Here is a 14,425-nt window from a genome sequence, read left to right on the forward strand (position 1 = left end):
GCGAGGAGTTACCCTGATCTTGTACCACATATTTTGTGGTCACCAATGGTGGTAATAAACCCTGTTCATTAGTAAGAAAAGCACCACCAGCGCTAGTTTGATTTTCAACGATAACGCTTATCGGATTAGGCATCTGATCGGGATCTAAACGGCGTTGGGCTACTGTTTCGGCTGTTGATATATACCAGTACCAGGTGCAGGTGGTTGCTAAAGAAAATAATACAAAAATAATCATCAGTAATATTTGAAATATATTAGTGGTATTAGCATATATTATAACCATGACGTCCGGGTATTGGGGTTGACCCGGCATGGGTGCTGACTGGGCATTAGCGCCTGTCCAGGTTGTGTTTATGGGATCATTTGACCCATGTAACCACCTGGTGCACTTGGTTGTTTTAGAGGATAGCCTGGATGTTGAGGTTGTGGAGGGCAACCAGGTGGACCAGGTTGTGGTGGATAGCCCGACTGTTGTGGCATTGGCAGATAGGTTGGTGCTGCTGCTGTCGTGGCATTGCATAAAAAATGGCTTTTCGTTTGAACTCCGGAAATAGCTTTCACAACAGTGGACTTACCGTGTCCAATCCTGCCAATATTGATTGTTGCCTGACGCGAAATTACCTCTGGCGATAATGGGGACAAGTTTTCGATATCCTGTAAATAATAGTTTTTTATTAATTCAAATTATATTAAATCAAATCCTACAATATAACAGATTGAACGATGCAGATTTTGTAGCACCAGTAATGAAAATGAATGAATGGATGTGTAGCGATATGGGAAAATGATGTTAGATTTCCCAGAAAATGGCTTTTCCCATATCGCATTAAAACTTACTTGATTTTTGTTCCTTTGTGGAAAATATAAATGTATTGTTAATATAAAATGCAAATACCGTAGCGCACACAACACTTAATTTAAATTTAGTTTTTATTATATCCGAAATAATTTGTAAATCAATTTTTATTACCCTGCTGTTGCTGCGCTTGTGGTTTCAAGCTGAAAACAACAAATGGCGGATTCGCAGAAAATTTTTGTGACGTATTTGAGGGTACATTGCATGTAAGAAAAGGCAAGCATATATGGATCGGACATTTCAATTAGGTCATCTCATTCTGTCATACTAACAATTGTGGAACAATGTGGGATATTTTGTTGTTGGTCGCCATTTTCAGTCACTAGATTTTTGCTGGGTTCGTTTTTAAATGTTCGTCGTGGATGTTGCCAGTGGTGTTGCAAGTTGCTATGTTGCCACTCTGTTTTGGTGATTGAATTGTGGATAGGGTTGCCGACAGGTAAGGTTAGAAAATAACCAAAACACTTCACTACATCCCTTCAAAAAACGCGAGTACTCCATAAATAATGTAAGGAATACTCCTTTGGGAGTATAGGAGTATTCCAAACTAATCTGTATTCATACAAAAAATGTGCTCCAATTAACATTGCGATGTCCTAGGAGAGGAGTAGGTGATCCCACTCTCGCTTTGTGTGTGAGTATTCCATAGAGTACATACGTGAGAGTACTTTCCAAAATACTTTCACTGTAGTACTCCATGGAGCACCCACAGAGGATCATATGCCAAAGTACTAAAGAGGAATTGTGTCGAAAAGAATTATCGGAGTGAATTTAATTTAAAATGAAAGTAAATGAAGAGGGGCAATACAACTTTTATATTTTTTACTACGAATATTCTTATGTTATTTAGCATTTGCGTGAATAAAGAAACTTATATTTCTCTATACTACAGTATGTATACATAAAACCAGTGCGCGGTTGCATTTTATCAGAGTTGCCATAGTAAAATTTTATTATCAGTTATTTGTATGCAATATTTTACTTTTGGCAACTCTGTCCGATCGTCATCGCGTCGTGATCACGGTCGTTAAAAAACGAGCAATGATCGGCTGATGGTGGTCCGCAAACGCTTTGCAAAGGAGTATTGTTAGAGTACTCCAACATGAAGAAAATGGAACACGTAATCCAACAATTTTTGCAGGGATACTACCTGTTGTAACACACAAAATTTGAGAAATTTTCTATGCCTTGGGGTTTTCTTAAGATATCGTAAGTAAGTTTATAGCATAAGTTTAGCTACATTGTTTGTGAGGAATAATGTCCTACAAAGTCAATATCAAAACAGATTAAAACAACTTTCATAGATCAAACCTTTATCGTCACTAACCAATAAGTGAAGAAGAGATAGAACCCTGTTAACTATCCATGATGACCCAAGTTTTTTTCTCTTTTGATTTTGATTTCAGAAGACTGACCATTACTTAGCTTTAATCTTCTGAGGGTTAACAGGTATTTGGTAAATATATATAATGTTGCTTTTCAAATAAATTTTTTTTCTGAAATGAATTCTATAATGAATTATAAATAAAAGTTTGAAATAATGGGAATATAATGGGCTATAGCTGTAATAAGATTCCAACATTGACACCAATTTACATTAGACAGATCAGAAAATAATGCGTAACGATCAAAGAAACGGTAATCTCTAAATGTAAATGAATGTCTTGTATGACATTTTTCCTTCATACCCTACAAAAATCGTGTGACCAAAAACGCACACATTCACTTGATTTTTTTGACAGCCACTAACACACCCAGTGTACATGTGAAAATTCGGAACATAGAATTCAGAAAATGAAATAGCATGATGAAATATTTATTTTATATTTATTATCTCACTCTTTTTCTTACATTATATGCATATGGATGGTGAAATTTGAAAATTGTCAGCCGGAGTTGCGCGCCATTTTATTTCTTCGACTTGCTAATTACAATTTTGATTTCAAGTGCGCATCAGCTCAGCGGTGGGAAAATTTACAAAATAATTCACAAAAATTCTGCGGAGGGACCCAGTGAAGAAGTACCACTTAAAAATCAAATATTCCGGTAAGTAAACAGTTTTAGAATACACGGATGCCATGGAAATTTTGCCAAATGCCTCCAGTGCAGAAAATATTCTCCGCATCTTTTTGGTTAGGCGTACATATACCTGACTGGTCAGCATAGTGCATGTCTTAGCCAAATCGTGAACCGCCGCTGTCGAGCTGTTATCAATCGTTGTTGTCGCTGCCGCTGAACTGACTTGGCGCTCGATAATGCTGGAGGCATCATTACTCGGAGCTTGTGTAGCACTATCAGCTGTTGTGCTGCCGCCCTGCATTGTGGACACTTTCTTCCATAGTGCAATTATTGAGAGCCAGTGTCTGGTATTGCAACATGCATCGAACTGCTGGCTAAACGTAATTTCATTTGATTTTCCACTTCTGATTGTGCGTGGACAGCTACTGCCCGATTTCTGTTCGATAAATTATTATGTTGTAACAAAATATTTGACATGCTACTACCGCGACGAGGACTCATATTAGGACTGCATCGTTCTGTGGTATTTTGTTTCATCAAATGTGGATTACGCAGCTTTGGTGAATTGAGTTTATTATCTAAAACAATTTCAATATCAATAACACGTATCATTATAAATAACAATGATCCCAGCGGGTCAGGGGGAGAAACCTTATCGCTACAACAACAACAACAGTAAACTAAATTTATAGACATAATTTCATTTTTATTTGGAGATGAAGCTTGGGAGAGTGTTTCCAGCTACTTCGACATAATATAATAGAGTACGGGTTTTGAGGAGTATTACCAATGTTTATGGGGTTGTGCCGGATATACATACAGTACGTTCGGGTAACAAGTAACATTAAGGTAAAAGCCCGACCAACTCGGGAAGGATTTATTAATAGGATCACATTGAAACTTCTGAGCCATAAAGTGGTATCTTGATTGCGAGTCATACCAAGGATTAGAAACCACTTCTTCAAACAGAGAACATGTTGTTGTTGTTGTTGTTGTAGCGATTAGGTTACTCCCCGAAGGCTTTGGGGAGTGTTATCGATGTGATGGTCCTTTGTCGGATACAGATCCGATACGCTCCGGTAACACAGCACCATTAAGGTGCTGGCCCGACCATCTCGGGAACGATTTATATGGCCACATTAAACCTTCAGGCCAACCCTCCCTCCCCACCCCCAAGTTCCATGAGGAGCTTGGGGTCGCCAGAGCCTCGTCTGTTAGTGAAACGGGATTCGCCGCTCGAAGATGAGGTTGACAATTGGGTTGGAGAAGCTATATATTGCACTACACAACCCCTTGAATCCCAAACAGAGAACATGCTGAGATATTGTCTTTCGTTATTACCGTTGGCTCTTAGTAGCACTAAGGGGAGGAAATGGTTTTACAATATCTCAGCATGTTCTCTGTTTGGATATTATAAAACCATTTCCTCCCCTTAGTGCTACTAAGAGCCAACGGTAATAACGAAAGAGAAACGTGTATTTGTTGGTACAGGCCAAAATCGTCTAAACTGTTCAGTGCCAATTAAAAAAAATATCAGCTAAATTAAAAATTATACAACATGAGTTATTGAAAATTATTTTATACATGGAAACAAAATTAACACATAATACTACAATTGAAAAAGGATTATTTTTTTACACTTACCTAAATCGGCCAGCGCTCTAGTCATCTCTCTTATTTCTGCGTCTAGCCACTCTAAGCGGAAACCCATTTCAGCCAGTGTTAATGCAAGCTCTTCTTTTTCCTCCCTGAACTGTTCTTGCTTTTTAGTTTCATTATTTGATTGACTGAGGAATAATAAAAAGATATAATTTTTATTATTTTCTCTCGTTTATCGGGAAATGAAGCCTACCGGTTGTATTCAAATATTAGCACTACAGGGCTTATCACAAATATAATCGCCTCTCCAAGCAAACTAGCTCCTAGCTCTATTGCCATGGCCTAATTGAGTGGGGGAACTGTGACTGGTTTACCTAAATTTAACGCCCATTTTTTCGTCTTCACTTCAACCCAATTGTAAACTGTAAAGTCAAAAATCGTTAGTGCAGTTCCAACTAGAGATGATATTTCATTAATTCTAATCTCAAGCTGTACCGGGTGTTAAATAATATCTTGCCTAAGAAAATGGTAATTTCATACATTATTTTCTTATAACTATAAAGTGATGTCATTTCCAATTCGCTAACTCTGCTCCTCGCGCCCAGTTTCACTTAATTTATGTGTTAATATATTGAATATACGATAATAGTCTAGGTGAAGGGTCGACTGCTAATACGCTACCAAAAATATCAAGAGAGGTGTCAAAAGACGCGTATTAATCTCGAGAACAATAATCCGAAGGAAAAGAAAAATTTTATCTCTGTCCGGAGATATTTGCAGTTGAAGTTGGCGATTTTCATGTGGTTGTGTTGTGTAGTATCCACAAAAAAAATTGTGCATCACCGTGGCGGTAGCCACGGTTATACCACACACCCGGACTTGGCATGGCGTAGCCCAGGGTTATTTTTTTTAAGCGCGGCCGAAGGCCGCTAATGCAGAAAGGTGTTCTGCGCAGAAATACTATGGATCCCAGCCCCGGTTTCGGAGGTACCCGTGGGTCTTTTTTCGGTTTTTAGTTAATATCTTTGGAACGACTTAAAATTTTTATTTTCCGCCTTCGGATTATTAATACTGATGTCAAGACGCGTCGGTTGACACCTCTCTCGATATTTTTGGTAGCGTATTAGCAGTCGACCCCTCAACTAGACTATTACCGAATATACTTACGCTGTGCCGGTGGCATGCAAACATATTTACGACTCTGTTTAGCATTGCTCTTGATTACATTTGCTATGGGTTTGCTGATTTGTTTTATTACCAAAACGCCTAATTTTGCAGCTGGAAAAGCACCTATCGCCATCCTTTCTATTGGATTTCGGGCCTGTGAGGGTGTTATGTAAGAAAACCTCTTTTTTTTTTTTTGGGTTTAAAATAGATGGCAAGGAGCAGTGCTCCAACACAGCCAGGTTATCCCTCCTTTTTCGTGATAAATCTCCTAGCACTTCTTGTAGTGCTTGATGTTCTTTCAGTATGTATCATATGATTAAGCCAATTCGGATGTGTTGTCAACTTGCTTGACATGCCAGTGATCAAACCAATATTGTCATGTGCTTTTGAGTGTGTTCTTTTTTACTTAAACGAATATTTAGCGCGGTGGACGATATAAAACCGCACCAAATCAAAATAAAATTTAAAAAATTAAAAATTAGCTTCAATTTTAATTAAAAAATCTGATAGTTGTGTTATTTTGCTGATATCCATGTTGTGAAATATTTCCTTAAAATTATGATTATTATTAAAAATTTCAAAATCCTCTCTAGCATTGTTGTGCATGTGGCATTCAAAAACTTTGTGAAAAAAATTGTCTGTTTGGCCACAAATGCATGTATTATTATTACGGATTTTAATTTTATGTAGATAGGCAGGTTACACCTATGATACCTACAATGATTCTGTTAAGTATTTTGCATTGTTGCATTTGTGCATTTTTTGAACCATGGCTTGACATGAGAATGAGTATGAGTATAAATGTAGTCTAAAGTGTAAGGTTTATTGTTGGAGAAGTTCTTGAATTCTAAGAACCAATCTCCAAACATTTGATTTTTAATATGTCTTAACGCTTCATCAATAGTCAACTTGACGTCAACAACATTTTCACACAATGTAGCCTCTTTCGCTAAATGGTCCACGTGCTCATTACCTGTGATTCCAGAATGACCTGGAGTCCAGATGATGACCACTTCCTCAAAATTTCCGTTGCTAATGATGTTGTGTATGTCCACAACACATGAGTTTATGGTACTTTTTTGTTCAAGAAGACAGCACGAAGACATGCTATCCGTGAAGATTGTAATTTTGTTGTAGTTAAGGTTAGCAGCTATCTCTAGGGCGTGTTTAATGGCATGAAGTTCGGCAAATGTGGAAGAAGTTTTGAAATTGATTTTAAACATGTAGTCATTTTTGTTAGAGAAATTGTAAATGCCGCACCCAGTACCGTTGTCATTTACAGACGCATCTGTAAAGAAGATTTTATGGTTGTCTTGTATATATTTATTAAGCATATGTGTGTATATAGCTTTAATGGCTTCTGTAGGTATGTTATTTTTTTTATCATATAGTGAGTCCTTGATGATGCGCAAATTGGGCGAGTGGACATAGCTACTCACTTCACACAATCTGTCATACACCTCTTTGAACTCAGAGAATATTTTTCCATAACTAGTGTTAATATTAGAAAATTTGTATAGTAAATCTTTGAATGATTCATCATGACATAGAACTTTTGTAACTTCTTTGGCAGTTAACCACTTAGCTCTACTTTCTGGGGGTAGCCGGAGGTGTAGACGGAGTCAAGCCAAGACATCGTCTTAAAAAGTTATTCTGATAAATTTGTATTTTTGAATTTGTTGTTTTTGAAGTTCTACAGTACTCAATTTTAGATCTTACAATTGATCTATAAAATTTGAGGGTAACTTGGGGGTGTAATCCAGCCTTGATGGTGGTAAGGCATGTAAATAGATTGACATTTTTGTGAGATGCTTTGATTACATTATTGTAATGCTCACTGACCGTCAGAGACGAGTTAATTGTTCTGCCTAGAAAACGAAGAGCCCTGACTTCTTGTATTAGGTTACGTTGAGTAAGAATTCGAATGTTTAAATTATTTGATCCAGAAAGATACAGAATTTTAGTTTCATCTGCATTAAAAGAAAGGTTGATATCCTGACATTTGCTAGAAAACTCATCAATTTTTTGTTGTAAATTTAACGTTGCATTTACTAAACATTTATCATAAGACATAATAAGAAAATCATCAGCATATTGAAAGATTTTTGTTTTGTCATCTTCAATGCTGTGTAGTCCAGACGTATATATATTAAAGAGAAGTGGGTAAAGACAACTACCTTGAGGCAGACCATTGGTGACTTCTATTTTCTCCTTACCCAGACATAACTTTCTAAGACTCAGGAAATTTGCAATCCACTCTTTGTAGGTTTCTTCAATACCCAAGGAATCCAACATGTCGATCAGTTTGCGTACGCTCACACAATTATACGCATTGCTTATGTCTGTGGAACATAAGATAACCTTGAATCCTTGATTTTTGAGAACAGTTGCGTGATGGAGGATATAATTGATACAGATGGGAGCAGACATATTTTTCCTGTAGGCAAACGAGTTGTTAGGCAGAACCAAGTTTACAGATTCGCAGTTGGTGATGCGTTCTTTAATAACTAAATTTATGCATTTTAAAAAAACAGGGATCAGAGCAATTGGTTTAAAATTTCTGAAATCTTCTAAACTTTTGTCCCTTTTAGGGATTGGTACTATTTTAATATCACGCCACCTCTCAGGAATTTGATTGTTTAAAAAGCAATCATTTAAAGCTGACCGTATGTTATTCAGGGAAAGACCAGTAATAAAATAGTAAAATTATAAAACTAATTGGTTTTTAATTTAAAAATTCGTTCATCAAGTTTTACAATTAATTCGAAACTGAAAATTTATATCAAATATTTCAAAGCTTGCTTATTTTTCTTTGCCAAGAGCTCTAGATCAATTTACAGTAGATCAGTTTACAGTTGATTTGTTTACAGTCGGCCTTTCCTGATTAATTGATACGACCTCGTATCAGTTTACATCTTCTCCTTCGGATTCATCTTCTGCACAACATATATCATCGATTTCTGTTGGTTCACAGTAACGCTTTAATTTATCTGAAGCATAAACAGATTTATATGGTCGCTGTTTACGTCTACTTCCCGGCAAATCTTGGATTACATATCGGTCCCGATCGAGCACTTTACCAATTTCAAAGGGGCCTTTATAACGTGGTTCAAGCTTTCGTGAAAAACCTGTACATGGCGCTGCGTTCTCTGCTAGAACTAAATCACCTTCTTTATATACATGTGGTATTCGATGATGGCTGTCAAATCGTTGTTTTGCTTTTAAACGTTTTTCATTGATTCGCATAGCAGCCTCTTTTCGAATTTGTTCTATATCACAATTTATTTGATTATCATCATTGAGAGCAAGAATAAGCTTATTTTTCAAAATATCTCGGGGTGTAAAATTGAAAAGTAATTCGTGTGGCGTTTTGTTAGTAGTTCCGTTTCGCATGGTATTGATAGACCATTGAATTTTGCTTAATTCATTATCCCATTTATCGTCTGCAGTCGTAGATGGTAAAAGCATTGACAGAACCGTTCGATTTGTACGCTCTGCATGAGCATTCGCACGAGGAGTTTGCACTGCATTTAAAATATGCTTAATAACATTTTCCTGACAATACTGCTGGAATTGTTTGGATGTGAACGCTGGTCCGCGATCAGTTACAATTCGTTCTGGTATTCCAACATAACTGCTGATTTCTTTCAACAGCTCAACAACATGCTTCGTTACGGTACCCTTTACTGCTCTGAGAATCGTGAATTTGGTAAACGAATCAACTACAACGAGAACACAATCATTACGCTTAGATGACTTCGGAAATGGACCTAAATGATCTAAATGAATCGTTTTAAACGGTATTGGTTCCATATCACTGAAATGATATTGACCTTCTTTCATACCACCCATTTTTTTGTTGTACGCGCATTCAATGCAGGTTGCTATATACTTTTTAATATAATTTCGCATTCTTGAAAACCAAAAGTTCCTTCGAAGCTTCTCGTAAATTTTTTCAACGCCCAGATGACCAGATTTCACATGACAGTCATGAACTATCTGCCATTTTAACGATTTTGGCACAACCCAAAGACGTTGATTATTTACCATGCGATACAACCGTCCATTTGCGAGACAATAATCAACTTTAATTTGCTTATCGTTTTCGTGAACTTTTTTAACAATTTCTTTAATGTTGTCATCTTGAAGTTGCATACTAAAAACCCAGTCGTCTTCTTCAATCTCCACCTTATCTATTTTTAGTGAAGCAGTTTCGATGTCATTAGGCGGTTCATCTGGGTTTCGACTGATTGCATCAACATGTAACATACGCTGTCCTGATCGATGTTCTACTTCTATTTCAAAATCTTGTATACGTAACCACCATCGAGCGATTCGAGGAATTAATTCCTTTTTTTGCATGGCAGTTTTTATTGCACTACAATCAGTAACAACTTTGACGTTTTTGCCAGACACATAGTAACGAAATCTTTCAAGACTTTCAACCACAGCTAACGTTTCCAACTCATAACTATGGTATTTGCGTTCTTCTGTTGTTGTAGATCGAGAATAATAAGCAACAGCCTTCCAATCGTCTACTTCTCTCTGTAAAAGTACTCCCGCCAAACCTATTGAACTTGCATCGGTGTGAATTTGATGTTCTGCATTTGTTCGATATGCAGCTACTACTGGTTTATTAACCAAAGCAGATTTCAATTTATTGAATGAATCTATTTGCGCTTCTTTCCACTCGAAAATTTGATCTTTACGTAATAGCATTCGTAAAGGTTCGGAAATAACAGCGTAACATGGTACAAATTTTCGAAAATAGCCTGATAAGCCTAAAAACTGTCGAACTTCAGTTAAATTTCGTAGCTCAGGAAAATTTTGAACAGCAGCTGTCTTTACGCTTCCTGGACAGATTCCATTTGGTGTCAACTCATGACCAAGGAACTGTATCGATTCTTTTAAAAATTCACATTTTTTTGGATTAAGTGTTACATTCAAATTACGAAGTATTTGAAAAATTCGCTCAAGTTTCTCAAACATTTCAACAACTGAATTACTTCCGATGAGTATGTCATCCATATAATGCAACATATCACCCTTTTGCGTTTGTTCTTGAATTCGTGCCATTAAACGTTGAAAGACGGTTGGCGCATTCTTTAACCCAAATGGCATTCGCTTGAATTCATACAGACCTTCTGTCGTAATAAAAGCTGTATATTTCCGACTATTGGATTCGATTGGAATTTGATAGTACCCGCTATTTAAATCGAGTACGGAGAAATATTTATACTGCATGGCTTCATGCAGTCGTTCCTCTATATTTGGCATTGGATATACTTCTTTTTTTGTATGTTGATTTAATCGCCTGTAATCCACGCACATACGATCAGTTCCATCTTTTTTCTTTACCATTATTACAGGGCTAGCAAATTCAGACTGAGATTCACAAATAATATCATTATCTAACAAATCTTTTATCATATTCGAAACCAAAATTTTTTTTGGTTCGGGAACTCTATATGGACGTTGACAGATGGGCTCGCCACAATCGACCTCAATTTTCATTTCAATGAGACTAGTTTTACCAATTTCACTTAAATTTTCAGCAAAAACATCTCGATACTCTGCTAAAAGCTTCGTTAGTTGCAATTTTCTGTTATCGTACGTTGTGTTATTTTCCGATTTTATTTTATAAATTTTAGAATTGTGATTAAAATTCAACTTACCGTTATTAATAGTTACAATAAAGTCATTTATGAAAATTTCGTGCCCTAAAAGCACATCAGTTGACAAAAAATCATCTTGAACAACATACATGTCAAGTTGCAAATTTACTGTATCAACTTGCATACTAACGTTAATTTTATTTTTAGAAATTTTCGTACCACCACATATACCTTTCATCCTCATTATACAGGGCATAATTTTACAACTTATTTTTTTGGCTATCGACTCACGTACCATGTGACAATCACTGCCACTATCAATAAATGCAATTAATCGTTCACCATTAATGTATATTTCTTTTTCAACCATTTTACTAGTTTCGCATGCTCTCACATTCACGTTTTTACCACAATTTACAGGATCATTTCGCGGATGCACTCTTTGACAGTCTTTGCATCGTGGACGATTTTGAGGTTTGGAGCAATTACTAGACAAATGCCCCTTTTCGGAACAATTATAACAAGTTAACTTTTCACTGGATTTTTCAAATTTTTCATTAGGAGCTGTTTTTGTTTCTGTTTTTTTCGATGTATTGTCATATGTATTCCGCGACGTTGTAGGCAAATTTTTTAAATATTCGTCAAGAGTTTCACGCATCTCTTTCATTGTATTAAATTTCAAAACAGCGATTGCAGATTGTAAATCACGATATTTTAAACCTTCACGAGTATATTTTATAATTGCTGATTCACTTAATCCGTACCGTTTACCCGTTGCGCTCATACGAAAACAATATTCAATAACTTTTTCACCTTGTTTTCGTGTCGTACTACTCATAATATAGTTTATATCAGCCTCGTCCATCTTCGTACCGAATTCTTCAATTAATGCATTTGAAAAATCACGCCACGTTGCAAACAAACTTTGTTGACCGTCTAACCATAAACGTGCTACACGCTTCATTCGACTATACACAGCCAACAACAGTACGCACTTTTCTTCCCAAACATACGCATTCATAGCACTATTTACACGCTCAATAAATTGTTCGGCAGTTAACGCAAGATAATTAGTAGGATCAAAATCAGGAATAGTTTCTGCGATTTCTTTCACTGAATACCTATTATGAACACTTGTCATACTAGACATCTCATTCACATTTCCAACCACTGGAATGCTAATCACCGACCTTGGCTGAGACACAGATGTCGCATTCATTTGCGTCAGAGCATTTACCACACCCGATAACATTTCTTTTAATTCATTAATTTGTTCTTGAAGAGAACCATTTTGACTCTGTGTCGTTTCGAGTTCTTCGTCTACTATATTTTGACTACACATTTCAATCTCATCCGATCTTAACACTTCCGACAATCGCAATATTAATTCGGCTTTCGTACCGGTAGTGTTCAAGTTCTTTTCACTAAGAAAATCTTTCAACTGTTGCACCGTTAACGATGCAATTTTAACCAACATTTTCTCTTTTATTATCATATATTTAACATTGATTAATTTTCGTTAACAACTATACAACCAACGTATGATCATATAAATTGCCCGTTCTCACTCTTTACGTTAGAATGATACCATTTTTGAGTTTCACAAAATCGCAATATTTTTGGTCGTTGTCATTGGACCACATACCACGTCCATTTTGTTTGAAGTCACCTCTTAATGCTTTTACAAATTTCCATGCTTGTTTACTGGAGGGTTCTTCATTTAACAATTTAATTCTATCTTCAAAGTTTTTCCTTTTGGCATTTTTAATTTTCTTTTTCCAGTTTTTCTTAATGTTAATAAGTTCTTCAAAGTTTTCAGGTGATGGGGTGATCCTACATTTATGGTAAGCAATTCTAAGAAATCTAAAGTTTTTGGATAAGTCATCATTCCACCATGATTTTGGCTGCCTATTATGACTGATAGCATGAGTAGCTGAGTTAATTTCATCATCTATTCTTAAGTGTATCTCATTTATATCTGGTTCAAATTCTAAATTTTGGAGATTATTTAGGAGTTTTTTTTGAGAAAGAAATTTACTAGTTAAAGGGATTTCAACATTTACCGACTCTATGATAATCAGAAAATGATGACTGCCACCGAACCTACAAGGGTCAACTTTCCATTTAAATGATAAGGAAGAGTTTGTAAACGATAGATCCAAAACATATCCTTCATTTGAATTCAGCTCTCTTTTATATGTGATGGAGCCGTCATTGAGAGGCCTGAGATTGTGATTTTGGATTATTCTCACAAGATTATTCCCTCTGCTTGAATTAAGCCGATCTCCCCATGCCCTTGCTCTGGCGTTAAAATCACCCAACAACAAGACATTGTTGCAGTTTTCTAGAAAAGAAAGAATACGCTCTATTTCATCATTGAAGCTACCAACGGGTAAGTTCGGTGGGAAATATGTGGCGCAAACAGTTAGATTAGGACGAATATTTGTTGTACGTATGATTAATACATCATAGTTGGAAAAAAAGGAAACTTTTTGAAATTTGATATTTTTTTTAAAGCAATAGCTACACCGCCGTAGCCATCATCACGGTTTTTTTCTACAATGTGGAAATTTATGATGTTTCTATGTTGTTGTTCACGTGAAGTAAAAACTTCACTGAAACAAGCTATATCAAAATTATAATTATTTGGATAAAACTCTATATAGTTACAGTTGGATTTTAAAGATTGACAATTGAATTGGAGCACCATCATACTGATGCTAAGGAGGGTTGAGGGCTGTTCTCGTTAATAAGCCTGACGTCATCTTCGATCAACGTCATCTGATATTGTTGTTTAATTGCTCTAATACGGTCTTGAATCGACCCTATTTGTGAATTGGAAATGTTGTTGGAAAAAACTTTGAAAAGTTCAGATACAATTTTTTCTAATTCTGAAACTTTGTTTTTAAGATATGCTGGGGAATCCAGCACAGAAGTGGACTGATGACTTTTTCTAACGTATGATGGGGTGTTTTTTGGGACAGAACGAGCATCATCCCTAATTGCTCTTTTGGCAACATTGTTATATCTTACCTTACGGATTTTGCTGTTCACTTCTTTAATTCTATCTCGGTCTCACTAGGGAGAGCAGGGAACTCATCATCATCACACTGCAAAATACTAAAACGGTTATCGTTATTGAAATACGTGTCCACGACTTCTCTCCTGG

The 14,425-nt window shown here is 36.2% G+C and overlaps 2 pseudogenes; one reads left to right on the forward strand and one right to left on the reverse strand.

The window, feature by feature from the left end:
• Positions 1–3,202: 3,202 nt before the first annotated feature.
• On the reverse strand, positions 3,203–5,774 carry LOC137237897 (putative OPA3-like protein CG13603; annotated as a pseudogene).
• The window catches only part of LOC137237911 (WD repeat domain phosphoinositide-interacting protein 1-like), a 68,590-nt pseudogene continuing 57,823 nt past the window's right edge, over positions 3,659–14,425 (forward strand).

The sequence above is a fragment of the Eurosta solidaginis genome, chromosome 1 (assembly GCF_040869045.1).
Source record: "Eurosta solidaginis isolate ZX-2024a chromosome 1, ASM4086904v1, whole genome shotgun sequence".
Taxonomy (NCBI): Eukaryota; Metazoa; Arthropoda; class Insecta; order Diptera; family Tephritidae; genus Eurosta; species Eurosta solidaginis.